This window comes from Trichomycterus rosablanca, unplaced genomic scaffold (genome assembly GCF_030014385.1).
Source record: "Trichomycterus rosablanca isolate fTriRos1 unplaced genomic scaffold, fTriRos1.hap1 scaffold_113, whole genome shotgun sequence".
In the NCBI taxonomy this organism is placed as follows: domain Eukaryota; kingdom Metazoa; phylum Chordata; class Actinopteri; order Siluriformes; family Trichomycteridae; genus Trichomycterus; species Trichomycterus rosablanca.
Genome location: NW_026946952.1, coordinates 191,437 through 204,141, shown reverse-complemented (window position 1 = coordinate 204,141; position 12,705 = coordinate 191,437). Strand labels below are relative to the sequence as shown.

The window sequence follows — 12,705 nt, the reverse complement described above, 5'->3', positions numbered from 1 at the left end:
CAACATGAAGTCCTCGAGGATGTTTGGGTATGGATATGGACGTTTGTGTAATATTTTTTGCCACAAGCAAACCAAGAATACACACCGTAGAGAAGTTTAAAGAGCCAAGCGCGCTGAGAACACGACGGTAAACACTTTACAACATGTGTACATAACTAAACATATACTAACACCTAACTACCAGTTTATTAACAATGAATTAATACATCGACTGATAGTGAGTGCATCATGAATTATTGATGAATTAATGATATGTATACATTAACAAATTAATGAGTGACATATGAATAGACTAGGGTTAAATTGGGCCTATTCGGTGCGTACTCTCTCTTAAGCTGGGAAGCCTCGACTTCCCGGCTTGACGGAATCCTAAGGCACCGCTCATTTTTGATCCTCTGCTGCCATCTTTTGGAATAGTCATGCCACATCACTTAGTATGATTTCAGGTTTTTCAACAGCTCATATTCCAAAAAATACCAAACCTTGGCTACCTGATAAGTCAGAAGAATGTCAACCGAACTGTTCACATCTTGTTCAATCGATTCAGGTACTTTACTGTTCTGTTCCTTTATTTTTTATTGTTATTTTTTAACATTACACACACTGCCAATTGCCTGTGTGTGTGTGTGTGTGTGTGTGTGTGTGTCTGTGTCTGTGTCTGTGTGTGTGTGTGTGTGTGTGTGTGTCCACGTACTCGGCCCATGAATCTCATTCTGATACCAGGGGTTACCATTCGTGTTCTTGAACGATTATTGCATTTTTGTGCTTATCATATGTTTTGTTTTGTTTTTTTTGTGTGTGTGTTGTGTGTCATAGGTTCGTGGTCTCGTGGATGTGTGGGTCGTGTGCTGCCCACCTCGGCCACGGACGGATCTTCTGCTCCAAGTCTGACTCGGATCATGTCCTGCTGAAATAAATAAATAAAAGGTAGGCAAATAGTTAGACATACACATGGATTGATGGATGCTTTACTGATCCCCAAGGAAATAAAAGTCCCTGTGGTACAATACAACACACATCATTGACATTACAAACCAGCAAAAAGGACATGTTTGAGTTTCAACCAATGGGATTCCAAACATTTGCATACGGCCAATAGGAGAGCAGACATTTGCATACTGCTACCTCCAGCCAATAGGAGAGCAAAGATTAGCATACGTCTCATTTCAATGCCACTAATTTGAATGCCGCCTCTGGTTTTAACTCTTAACCTAACCCTAACCCTAACCCTAACCCTAACCCTAACCCTAACCCTAACCCTAACCCGACAGCCGGGACCGGTTTGGGACCTCGGTACCCTAACCCCAACCCCTAACCCCTTAACCTAACCCTAACCCCTAACCCTAACCCTAACCCTAATTAGTGGCCGAGGACACATTGGTATCGGACACCAGATTCGTACTCTACGTGAAAAATGGAGCAAAAAACATAATTGCACCGGGCGTCTCAGACGCTCGTAGGCGGAGTTATGGGCGTTTAAAGTCGGCAAAAAACACATGTAAAATCCCATAGGGATTTTTCTCCGATTTATCGCGCGGCCACGGGGTGCGCTAAAAATCCCAAACTCCCTGAGCCTTCCCCCCCGGGGCCCAGGTCCCGGTGAAAATTGGAACGGAGCCCCCACCCCCTCCGGTTCTCCGGTTACTCTGCCTGCAGTCCCTCACTCCGGCCACCCCGGTGGCGTACGACAGAGGAAGTGACCGCTTGACCCCTGTGCCCACTTGGTACTAGATTTGCTAACCCCTGACCGCGTATCCCACCAGGGGTCTCCCTTCCCCAGAAATGACAGATGTGTCCTGGGACACGCCCCCAGTAGCACCAAAGTGTCCCTGGGGTCCCAGGGGGCCTTCGGGGTCGGACGACTCGGAAGGGCCCGAGACTCGCAGGGCGACCCCCCGGGGCCGTGATAGGGTCATCGGTCACCACGAAAAGGCCGGGAAAGACTAACTTTTGACACGGGCCACTGGGCGCCTCGAAAACCACATCACGGAGACCGCCTGGCCGGGCCCGACGCGACGGTGAGGTCGCCTCTCCGATCGGACTCCGTGACTTGAAGGCGGGAGCCGAAATGCGACCCTAACCGGTGGCGTGAGGCACGAGGGCGGTGTCGGGTGGTCGACGGGTCGAGTTCTGGGCTGGGAAGGGAAGGATTATGAAACCGTTATTAGATTCCCAGACCGTAACACCGGCTTCCGATGTCGCTCCGAGCCCCGACGGAGTGCTGTGTTGGCACCGGGCCGACCCTACGTCACCGACAGGGCACGTGGACGTGTCGTCTCTCGCAGCGGAGTAGAGGGAGGCCGGTCGGACACCGGACCCCAGACACCACCCTCTGGGGTGTTCTGGGGCACCGGGGAGACGCCGGGTCGGCACAGAGTCCGTTATGGAGCTCCGGAGGGTTGCAATTCCCAAAGTGGCATCAGAGTACAAAAGCGTCCCCTTCAAACCCCGGGACGCTCACGGGTTAGTGTTTGGATATTACAAAAGTGGCCTCAGATTGCAAAAGTGTACCCAAAGGAAAAAAAGGGTTGGCTCACGGCTTAGTTTCGCCATCCGAAGCGAGGTAGGGTCGTGGTACCAAAGTGGCATCAGAGTACAAAAGCGTCCCAGGAGTGCTCACGGGTTAGTGTTTAGCTAGTACAAAAGTGGCATCATATTACCAAAGTGGCATATTGGTACCAAAGTGGCGTATCACGACCGGATCCGACGTCCGGGACACGTTCCCCTGGTCTCTCTGAGGCCGGGAACCTCTCTAGCACAGGTCCCCGGACCGAGGGAATGTTGGGAACGACCAAAGTGTCCCTAGATTTGCCACGTGTCGTCTGACCCTATCCCCTCTAATTTCGGGGTTCACGACCCCAGGGTAGGGGTCGGGTCTGGGCTGAGACACTCCGATAACTCATTATTATTATTATTATTATTAATATTTTATGTTTACACGCAAACGATAGAAAACTGCACATTGATATCTCTTTATAGAAAGGTACAGAAGATGTGAGTTAGTCTTAATGTAAAAGCTAGTATTCACCAAGTCCGGATCACTTCCGATCCGGTGGATGTTCCCTCATCGGGTCCCGACAGCAGGCTACACTCACACTTTTCTCTTTGGTAACCCAGAATTATGAACCAAAAAAATCTGTTATGAAATTCGAGTAATTACTTTTTCTTGTACTGTAAAACGTCACTGTTGAAATCAATTTTAAAGTGTAAAGTGAACCACAGTGCAATAATGGAAATGTGAGAAAAAAGTATGAAAATATGCAGATCTATGTACATAAGGTGTAGGTAGATGTGCTGTTATTGCCTGTGCACACGAGTGCCCACAAATGTGAACACACACTTATTACTCATCACTACCGTCGCAACAGGTCGGGTGAAGGGTTTATGGCTGGATCGGGGTCAGGACGAGGTGTTTTCGTTGTCCAATTTGAAGCTGTTAGGGGTTATTATTACCGAGTCGTCATCGAGATTACCAAGCCATCCTCACCGACCATATGGTAGAAGGTTCCCGACTTGAGAGAATTTTAGGCGTCACTAGAGATATCCCACGTGTCGTAGGACCCTAACCCAGAGGTTTTCGAGTACGGCCGAGGTCGATCAGTGTGTGTGTGTGTGTCTAAACCTAAGCCTGTGACTCACTTACCTGTGCAGGTGCGCAAGCCAAAGAAAAGGGCACATATCGCCAAAATTTTTATCGAAAAAAAAAAACAAACAGAAAAAAAACAGTAGGATATTTAACTTACATATCTATATTGTTAACACACACAATACACATATAATCGAATGACTTGCTTTTGTGACAATGTTTTTGTAACCTTTCTGTTCTTGGCGTTAGGCTGCAAATTTTGTCAATCAGATGAATCGACGTTGTGCACGACGATCGAGAGTGTCTTACTGAATCTACATATAGGGTATACGTCATCGTCTAAAACTCTCTGTGAAAATGTTTCACTCCACTAGCGTTGTACATTATTAACCACATTCCTTGTTGTTTAACTCCAAAGGCATTCTGATGGAAACCTGTGACGACACTGACAATACCTCGTGCCGGATGTGACGGGTCTGGAGTGATCTGCACCAAGAATGACAAGAAATCACTACACACAAGTCCATTGTTATTTATCTATCTATTACCAGTTATCACTTTTAGATCATTTCATTCTGTGTCTGTGTGGTTTGTTCAAATCGTACGTTAAATCGTACATTAGTGAGTCATTCGATAGACAAGTTTTGGCGGTCGACAGTCGTGTTCCAAGAATGGGTTTTAGTGTTTTAGCGATCGAGAAAAACTGTAATTGGTGTACGTTAAAAAAAAGTTTGACGTCATCACAACACATTGTCTTAGAGTGTACTAGATTTGTTGGTCTTCGATATAAACATATGGATTTACAGGTTTTAACTATCGATTCAAATAAAATGACAATAAAAGCAGTATAAACAAAACAAGGTCTGTAGGTTGTGAGGACAATACTATGTGTCTATAAGAAATAGTTTCACAACATTCCATCTATATATTAAAAGATTCGAATGGATTTATTGTAATAAGTGCAGAGTAAATGCTTCCCACGTTTTTCTGTTAGTTTGATGAGGCTGAAGTTGGCATGGCCAAAATGCACCACTAGGGGTCTGTCTCTGCACGTGCCTGACACTCCTTCCATCTACATGTGAAAAAAAAAAGAGAAAAGTTAAATCGAGACAACCCTACTTTATTTACGTAGTGCTTCTTACAGTGGACCGTTGTCTCGAAGCATCTTCACGAAATCCATGACCGACAGACGCTCCCTGAAAATCACACCCAGAAACATCGAGAGGGAAACAGGGTGAAAGGCCTTCAGAGTGAAACGTGAAAGGACTCGCTCGAGACGTGGACGGGTGCTGCGTCTCGGCACGCGGAGCCTCCCGGGGCGATCCGTCGACGTCCGGACCTTCGGTACGGCCGGGGACCCTAAGAAACCTCTTTGGGAATCCGGGACACTTTTGTAATTTTGGACCTAACCAAGGTCTTTCTACTCACTTGCAGCCAGAAGGTCCTGGACAGTGCCATATGGTGCGTCTCGGCACACCGAGCCTCCTGTAGGGATCTGGCGAGGTCTGTGCCTTCGGTTCGGCCTGGGACCCCGAAAAACCACTTCTGGAATCCGGGACACTTTCGTGCGTTGGGACCTAACCATGGTCTTTATCGTCGCTCTGACCTGAGAGAGCCGGGACTTTGCCATATGGTGCGTCTCGGCACGCCGAGCCTCCTGTAGGGATCTGGCTCGGCCTGGGCCTTGGGCTCGGCCTGGGTCCCTAAAAAACCTCTTTGGGAATCCGGGACACTTTTGTAATTTTGGACCTAACCAAGGTCTTTCTACTCACTCGCAGCCAGAAGGTCCTGGACAGTGCCATATGGTGCGTCTCGGCACACCGAGCCTCCTGTAGGGATCTGGCTACGTCTGGGCCTTCGGTTCGGCCTGGGACCCTAAAAAACCTCTTTGGGAATCCAAGACACTTTGGTAATTTTGGCCCTAACCGTGGTCTTTCTCATCACTCGCAGCCAGAAGGACCCGGACAGTGCCGTATGGTGCGTCTCGGCACGCCGAGCCTCCTGTGGGGATCTGGCGAGGCCTGGGCCTTCGGTTCGGCCTGGGACCCTAAGAAACCTCTTTGGGAATCCGGGACACTTTTGTAATTTCGGCCCTAACCGTGGTCTTTATCGTCACTCTGACCCGAGAGAGCCGGGACTTTGCCGTATGGTGCGTCTCGGCACGCCGAGCCTCCTGTGGGGATCTGGCGAGCTCTGGGCCTTCGGTTCGGCCTGGGACCCTAAGAAACCTCTTTGGGAATCCGAGACACTTTGGTAATTTTGGCCCTAACCGTGGTCTTTCTCGTCACTCGCAGCCAGAAGGTCCCGGACCGTGACCGTGACGGTCTTTCGGGCGAGGACCGTCGGTACAGACCGTGAGATCACCGGTACGACGGGGGTCTTCCGGCTTCGTTTTGGCATGACCTAGGGGACGTATCACTAAAGTGTCCAGGATTCCCAAAGTGGTTTCTCTACATCCAAAGGCACCCAGGACCTACAGACCTCACCGGACTCCGCCACGGCGAAGCCCTGGCCGAGACGCACCTTTTGACCGAAGCGTTTGACCCTAGGGGCGACCCGTCTCTATGTGGTTAGGGACTATATCATCGAAGCGTCCCAGATCGCAGGAGTGGTTTTTCCACATCCAAAGGCGCCCACGAGGTCAGAACCTCTCCGGACTCCGCCACGGCCGAAGCCCTGGCCGAGACGCACCTTTTGACCGGAGCGTTCGACCCTGGGCGCGAGCCTGGACCATGGGTCTGTGATGCGCCCGACAGCATGAACAGAAGAACTGTATCGTCGGCATACTCGACCAGGAGGGTGGCGTGGATCTGCAGTCATCGGTACATAGGATGAAGAGAAGTGGAGAGAGGACACGGCCCCGAGGAGAGCCAGTAGACGTGTGTCGAAGGTCGGAATGGACATTATCGACCAGCGCTCTCTGTGATGTACGGGTTGGAAGATTGGGTGGACGTGTCGTCTCTCACAGAAAAGTACAGGAAGGTCAGCTAGACACCGGACCCCAGACACCACCCTCTGGGGTGTTCTGGGGCACCGGGGAGACGCCGGGTCGGCACAGAGTCCGTTCTGGAGCTCCGGAGGGTTGCAATTCCCAAAGTGGCATCAGAGTACAAAAGCGTCCCCTTCAAACCCCGGGACGCTCACGGGTTAGTGTTTGGATATTACAAAAGTGGCCTCAGATTGCAAAAGTGTACCCAAAGGAAAAAAAGGGTTGGCTCACGGCTTAGTTTCGCCATCCGAAGCGAGGTAGGGTCGTGGTACCAAAGTGGCATCAGAGTACAAAAGCGTCCCAGGAGGGCTCACGGGTTAGTGTTTAGCTAGTACAAAAGTGGCATCATATTACCAAAGTGGCATATTGGTACCAAAGTGGCATATCACGACCGGATCCGACGTCCGGGACACGTTCCCCTGGTCTCTCTGAGGCCGGGAACCTCTCTAGCACAGGTCCCCGGACCGAGGGAATGTTGGGAACGACCAAAGTGTCCTTAGATTTGCCACGTGTCGTCTGACCCTAACCCTCTAATTTCGGGGTTCACGACCCCAGGGTAGGGGTCGGGTCTGGGCGTCTCTCGGTGGTTAGGGACTATGTCATCTAAGCGTCCCAGATCGCAGAAGTGGCCGAGACGCTCGCTCTGGCAAAGTACGAGGACCGACGTATCGAAGGGTTTGGCTCGAGGTCTTCTTCCCACTCGTTAAACAGAGAGACAGTCCTCTGGCAAAGTACGAGGACCGACATATCAAAGAGTTGGGCTCGAGGTCTTTTTCCCCACTCGTTACACAAAGAGACAGTGCACAGGCAAAGTACGAGGACTGACATATCAAAAAGTTTGGCTGGAGATCCAACGTGTGGGGGGGGGGGTTCCCCCCCCCCAACCCCCCCGAGTCGGGGGGGTCCCCCCCCCTACCCCCCGTCCAGGGTCGCTCTGAAGGCCGTTTGTCCTGGACATAAACGGGCTGGTTAGTAATTTATATCACCGAAGTGTCTCCTATTACGAAATCGCACCTTCTTCCACCCGAACACTAGGCACATCTTCTGCCAGAGTATGAGTCTGACACCTCACGGCCTCGGAAGGGCCGCCGGGCCGGATCTCCCGTACGGGTCCGAGACCCGGCGTGGGTCGCCCCCCGGGCCTGACGCGCCGCATATCCGAAGCCCGGCCCCCCGGGTGGGCGGGAACAGGAAGTAGACTCGGGAAGGTCCTAGGGACGCGGGACCCGGACGGGAGCGCTCGACTCGCCGTACGTAGTCGCCCTGGACGCTTTCGTTCCTGGGCTTAAACGGGCCGGTTAGTGATTTATATCACCGAAGTGTCACCTGGGACCACTCCTTTCTGGGGCCCTGGCTCCCGGACCGAAGGGCCCACGGTCACGGGGCTCCGATATGTCGCCCACACGGCGGCCCGGTCCGTCGTACTCGGATCCCGCGGGCCTGCGACCTCGCTTGGCGAAATTCCGTCTCTTTCCACCCGAACACTAGGCACAGAGTCTGCCAGAGTATAAGTCTAACACCCGAGTGCCTGGACGAAGCCTCAGAGCGCACCGACGCCCGGGTCGCCCGTACGGGTCCGAGACTCGGCGTGGGTCGCCCCCCGGGCCTGACGCGCCACATATCCGAAGCCCGGCCCCCCGGGTGGGCGGGAACAGGAAGTAGACTCGGGAAGGTCCTAGGGACGCGGGACCCGGACGGGAGCGCTCGACTCTGGGTCCCGAGTAGCCCTGAAGGCTTTTTCGTTCCTGGGCTTAAACGGGCCGGTTAGTAATTTATATCACCGAAGTGTCACCTGGGACCACTCCTTTCTGGGGCCCTCGCTCCCGGACCGAAGGGCCCACGGTCACGGGGCTCCGATATGTCGCCCCCACGGCGGCCCGGTCCGTCATACTCGGATCCCGCGGGCCCGCGACCTCGCTTGGCGAAATTACGTCTCTTTCCACCCGAACACTAGGCACAGAGTCTGCCAGAGTATGAGTCTAACACCCGAGTGCCTGGACGAAGCCTCAGAGCGCACCGACGCCCGGGTCGCCCGTACGGGTCCGAGACCCGGCGTGGGTCGCCCCACGGGCCTGACGCGCCGCATATCCGAAGCCCGGCCCCCCGGGTGGGCGGGAACGGGAAGTAGACTCGGGAAGGTCCTAGGGACGCGGGACCCGGACGGGAGCGCTCGACTCGCCGTACGTAGTCGCCCTGGACGCTTTCGTTCCTGGGCTTAAACGGGCCGGTTAGTGATTTATATCACCGAAGTGTCACCTGGGACCACTCCTTTCTGGGGCCCTGGCTCCCGGACCGAAGGGCCCACGGTCACGGGGCTCCGATATGTCGCCCCCACGGCGGCCCGGTCCGTCGTACTCGGATCCCGCGGGCCTGCGACCTCGCTTGGCGAAATTCCGTCTCTTTCCACCCGAACGCTAGGCACAGAATCTGCCAGAGTATGAGTCTAACACCCGAGTGCCTGGACGAAGCCTCAGAGCGCACCGACGCCCGGGTCGCCCGTACGGGTCCGAGACCCGGCGTGGGTCGCCCCCCGGGCCTGACGCGCCGCGTATCCGAAGCCCGGCCCCCCGGGTGGGCGGGAACGGGAAGTAGACTCGGGAAGGTCCTAGGGACGCGGGACCCGGACGGGAGCGCTCGACTCTGGGTCCCGAGTGGCCCTGAAGGCTTTTTCGTTCTGGACATAAACTGGCCGGTTAGTAAAATATATCACCGAAGCGTCACCAGCGACGACTCCGTAAAGTCACGTTCTCCCCCGGCACACGGCGTGGCTCTGGAGGCTTCTCGCACCCTTCGAGCGTACGGTCGTGCGCAGAGACACGGAGGCAGATGCAACAGTTTGTACGAGAGTCCGACGTGTGGGGGGGGGTCCCCCCCCCCCAACCCCTCTGATTCGGGGGGGGGCCCCCCCCGAACCCCCCGCCACCCGAGCCTCCGCCTAGGCTCGTACGCCCGGGAGGCCGTATCTCGGAGGCCTCTCGACCCACGGTCTCGGGGCTCCGATATGTCGCTCGGGAGGCGCCCCCGTACGCCCTCTCCGAGTCCGGAGTCCCCGCGACCTCCGCTTCCCTCGCGGGACCCCTGGACGTGATCCTCGGGCCCGGGCCTATTCGCGTGCGCCCGGGAGGCCGTATCTCGGAGGCCTCTCGACCCACGGTCGCGGGGCTCCGATATGTCGCTCGGGACGCGCCTTCGTACGCCCTCTCCGATCCCCGAGTCCCCGCGACCTCCGCTTCCCTCGCGGGACCCTCGGACGTGCTCCTCGGGCCCGGGCCTATCCGCGTACGCCCCGGGGGCCGTATCTCGGAGGCCGTCCGACCCGCGTCCGCGGGGCTCCGACATGTCGCTCGGGACGCGCCCCCGTACGCCCTCTCCGATTCCCGAATCCACGAGACCTGAGGTTCTCTCGCGGGACCCCCGGACGTGGTCCTCGGGCCCGTGCCTATCCGCGTACGCCCGGGAGGCCGTATCTCGGAGGCCGTACGACCCACGGCCGCGGGTCTCCGGTATGTCGTTCGGGACGCGCCCCCCTACGCCCTCTCCGATTCCCGAGTCCCCGCGACCTCCGCCTCCCTCGCGGGACCCCCGGACGTGCTTTTCGGGCCTAGGCCTACTCGCGTACGCCCCGGGGGCCGTATCTCGGAGGCCTCTCGACCCACGGACGCGGGGCTCGGATATGTCGCTCGGGTCGCGCCCCCGTACGACCCCTCCGATTTCGGTGGCGATACGACGACCTTTCGAAAACTGCCTTTTTTCACACTTTTCGACATACAGTCCTATGGCAAAAAGTCCTGGTTTTCAGCTCTCTCACACACACACACACACACTGCTCTGGCTGAGTGAAAGGTAAGACATATCCAACGGTTCATCTGGGAAAGCCCGAGTGGGGGGGGGGGGTACCCCCCTCGCCCCTAAAGACGACACCCACCCCCCCCATCCCGCCCCCCCCCCCCCCCCCCCCCCCCCAACGAAGAAGCCTTCTCTGAGCGATCTCTCCACACGGGGTGCTCGTACCGGGCCCGTACTCGGTGGGGGCGCCCCCCCGGCCGCGCCCGGCCGCCCCCCCGAAGCCCCGCCCCCCCAGTGGGCGGGAACCGGAAGTAGACTCGGGAAGGTCCTAGGGACGCGGGACCCGGACGGGAGCGCTCGACTCGCCGTACGTAGTCGCCCTGGACGCTTTCGTTCCTGGGCTTAAACGGGCCGGTTAGTGATTTATATCACCGAAGTGTCACCTGGGACCACTCCTTTCTGGGGCCCTGGCTCCCGGACCGAAGGGCCCACGGTCACGGGGCTCCGATATGTCGCCCACACGGCGGCCCGGTCCGTCGTACTCGGATCCCGCGGGCCTGCGACCTCGCTTGGCGAAATTCCGTCTCTTTCCACCCGAACACTAGGCACAGAGTCTGCCAGAGTATAAGTCTAACACCCGAGTGCCTGGACGAAGCCTCAGAGCGCACCGACGCCCGGGTCGCCCGTACGGGTCCGAGACTCGGCGTGGGTCGCCCCCCGGGCCTGACGCGCCACATATCCGAAGCCCGGCCCCCCGGGTGGGCGGGAACAGGAAGTAGACTCGGGAAGGTCCTAGGGACGCGGGACCCGGACGGGAGCGCTCGACTCTGGGTCCCGAGTAGCCCTGAAGGCTTTTTCGTTCCTGGGCTTAAACGGGCCGGTTAGTAATTTATATCACCGAAGTGTCACCTGGGACCACTCCTTTCTGGGGCCCTCGCTCCCGGACCGAAGGGCCCACGGTCACGGGGCTCCGATATGTCGCCCCCACGGCGGCCCGGTCCGTCATACTCGGATCCCGCGGGCCCGCGACCTCGCTTGGCGAAATTACGTCTCTTTCCACCCGAACACTAGGCACAGAGTCTGCCAGAGTATGAGTCTAACACCCGAGTGCCTGGACGAAGCCTCAGAGCGCACCGACGCCCGGGTCGCCCGTACGGGTCCGAGACCCGGCGTGGGTCGCCCCACGGGCCTGACGCGCCGCATATCCGAAGCCCGGCCCCCCGGGTGGGCGGGAACGGGAAGTAGACTCGGGAAGGTCCTAGGGACGCGGGACCCGGACGGGAGCGCTCGACTCGCCGTACGTAGTCGCCCTGGACGCTTTCGTTCCTGGGCTTAAACGGGCCGGTTAGTGATTCATATCACCGAAGTGTCACCTGGGACCACTCCTTTCTGGGGCCCTGGCTCCCGGACCGAAGGGCCCACGGTCACGGGGCTCCGATATGTCGCCCCCACGGCGGCCCGGTCCGTCGTACTCGGATCCCGCGGGCCTGCGACCTCGCTTGGCGAAATTCCGTCTCTTTCCACCCGAACGCTAGGCACAGAATCTGCCAGAGTATGAGTCTAACACCCGAGTGCCTGGACGAAGCCTCAGAGCGCACCGACGCCCGGGTCGCCCGTACGGGTCCGAGACCCGGCGTGGGTCGCCCCCCGGGCCTGACGCGCCGCGTATCCGAAGCCCGGCCCCCCGGGTGGGCGGGAACGGGAAGTAGACTCGGGAAGGTCCTAGGGACGCGGGACCCGGACGGGAGCGCTCGACTCTGGGTCCCGAGTGGCCCTGAAGGCTTTTTCGTTCTGGACATAAACTGGCCGGTTAGTAAAATATATCACCGAAGCGTCACCAGCGACGACTCCGTAAAGTCACGTTCTCCCCCGGCACACGGCGTGGCTCTGGAGGCTTCTCGCACCCTTCGAGCGTACGGTCGTGCGCAGAGACACGGAGGCAGATGCAACAGTTTGTACGAGAGTCCGACGTGTGGGGGGGGGTCCCCCCCCCCCAACCCCTCTGATTCGGGGGGGGGCCCCCCCCGAACCCCCCGCCACCCGAGCCTCCGCCTAGGCTCGTACGCCCGGGAGGCCGTATCTCGGAGGCCTCTCGACCCACGGTCTCGGGGCTCCGATATGTCGCTCGGGAGGCGCCCCCGTACGCCCTCTCCGAGTCCGGAGTCCCCGCGACCTCCGCTTCCCTCGCGGGACCCCTGGACGTGATCCTCGGGCCCGGGCCTATTCGCGTGCGCCCGGGAGGCCGTATCTCGGAGGCCTCTCGACCCACGGACGCGGGGCTCGGATATGTCGCTCGGGTCGCGCCCCCGTACGACCCCTCCGATTTCGGTGGCGATACGACGAC

The 12,705-nt window shown here is 57.3% G+C and overlaps 1 long non-coding RNA gene across 1 annotated transcript in view; it reads right to left on the bottom strand.

Moving 5' to 3' along the window:
- Positions 1 to 4,530: 4,530 nt before the first annotated feature.
- Positions 4,531 to 12,705, bottom strand: part of LOC134304809 (uncharacterized) — a 133,787-nt gene continuing 125,612 nt past the window's right edge. Inside the window, exon 3 of the long non-coding RNA XR_010008199.1 lies at positions 4,531 to 4,658. This is a non-coding gene — a long non-coding RNA (uncharacterized LOC134304809). The remainder of the gene's footprint in view (positions 4,659 to 12,705) is intronic.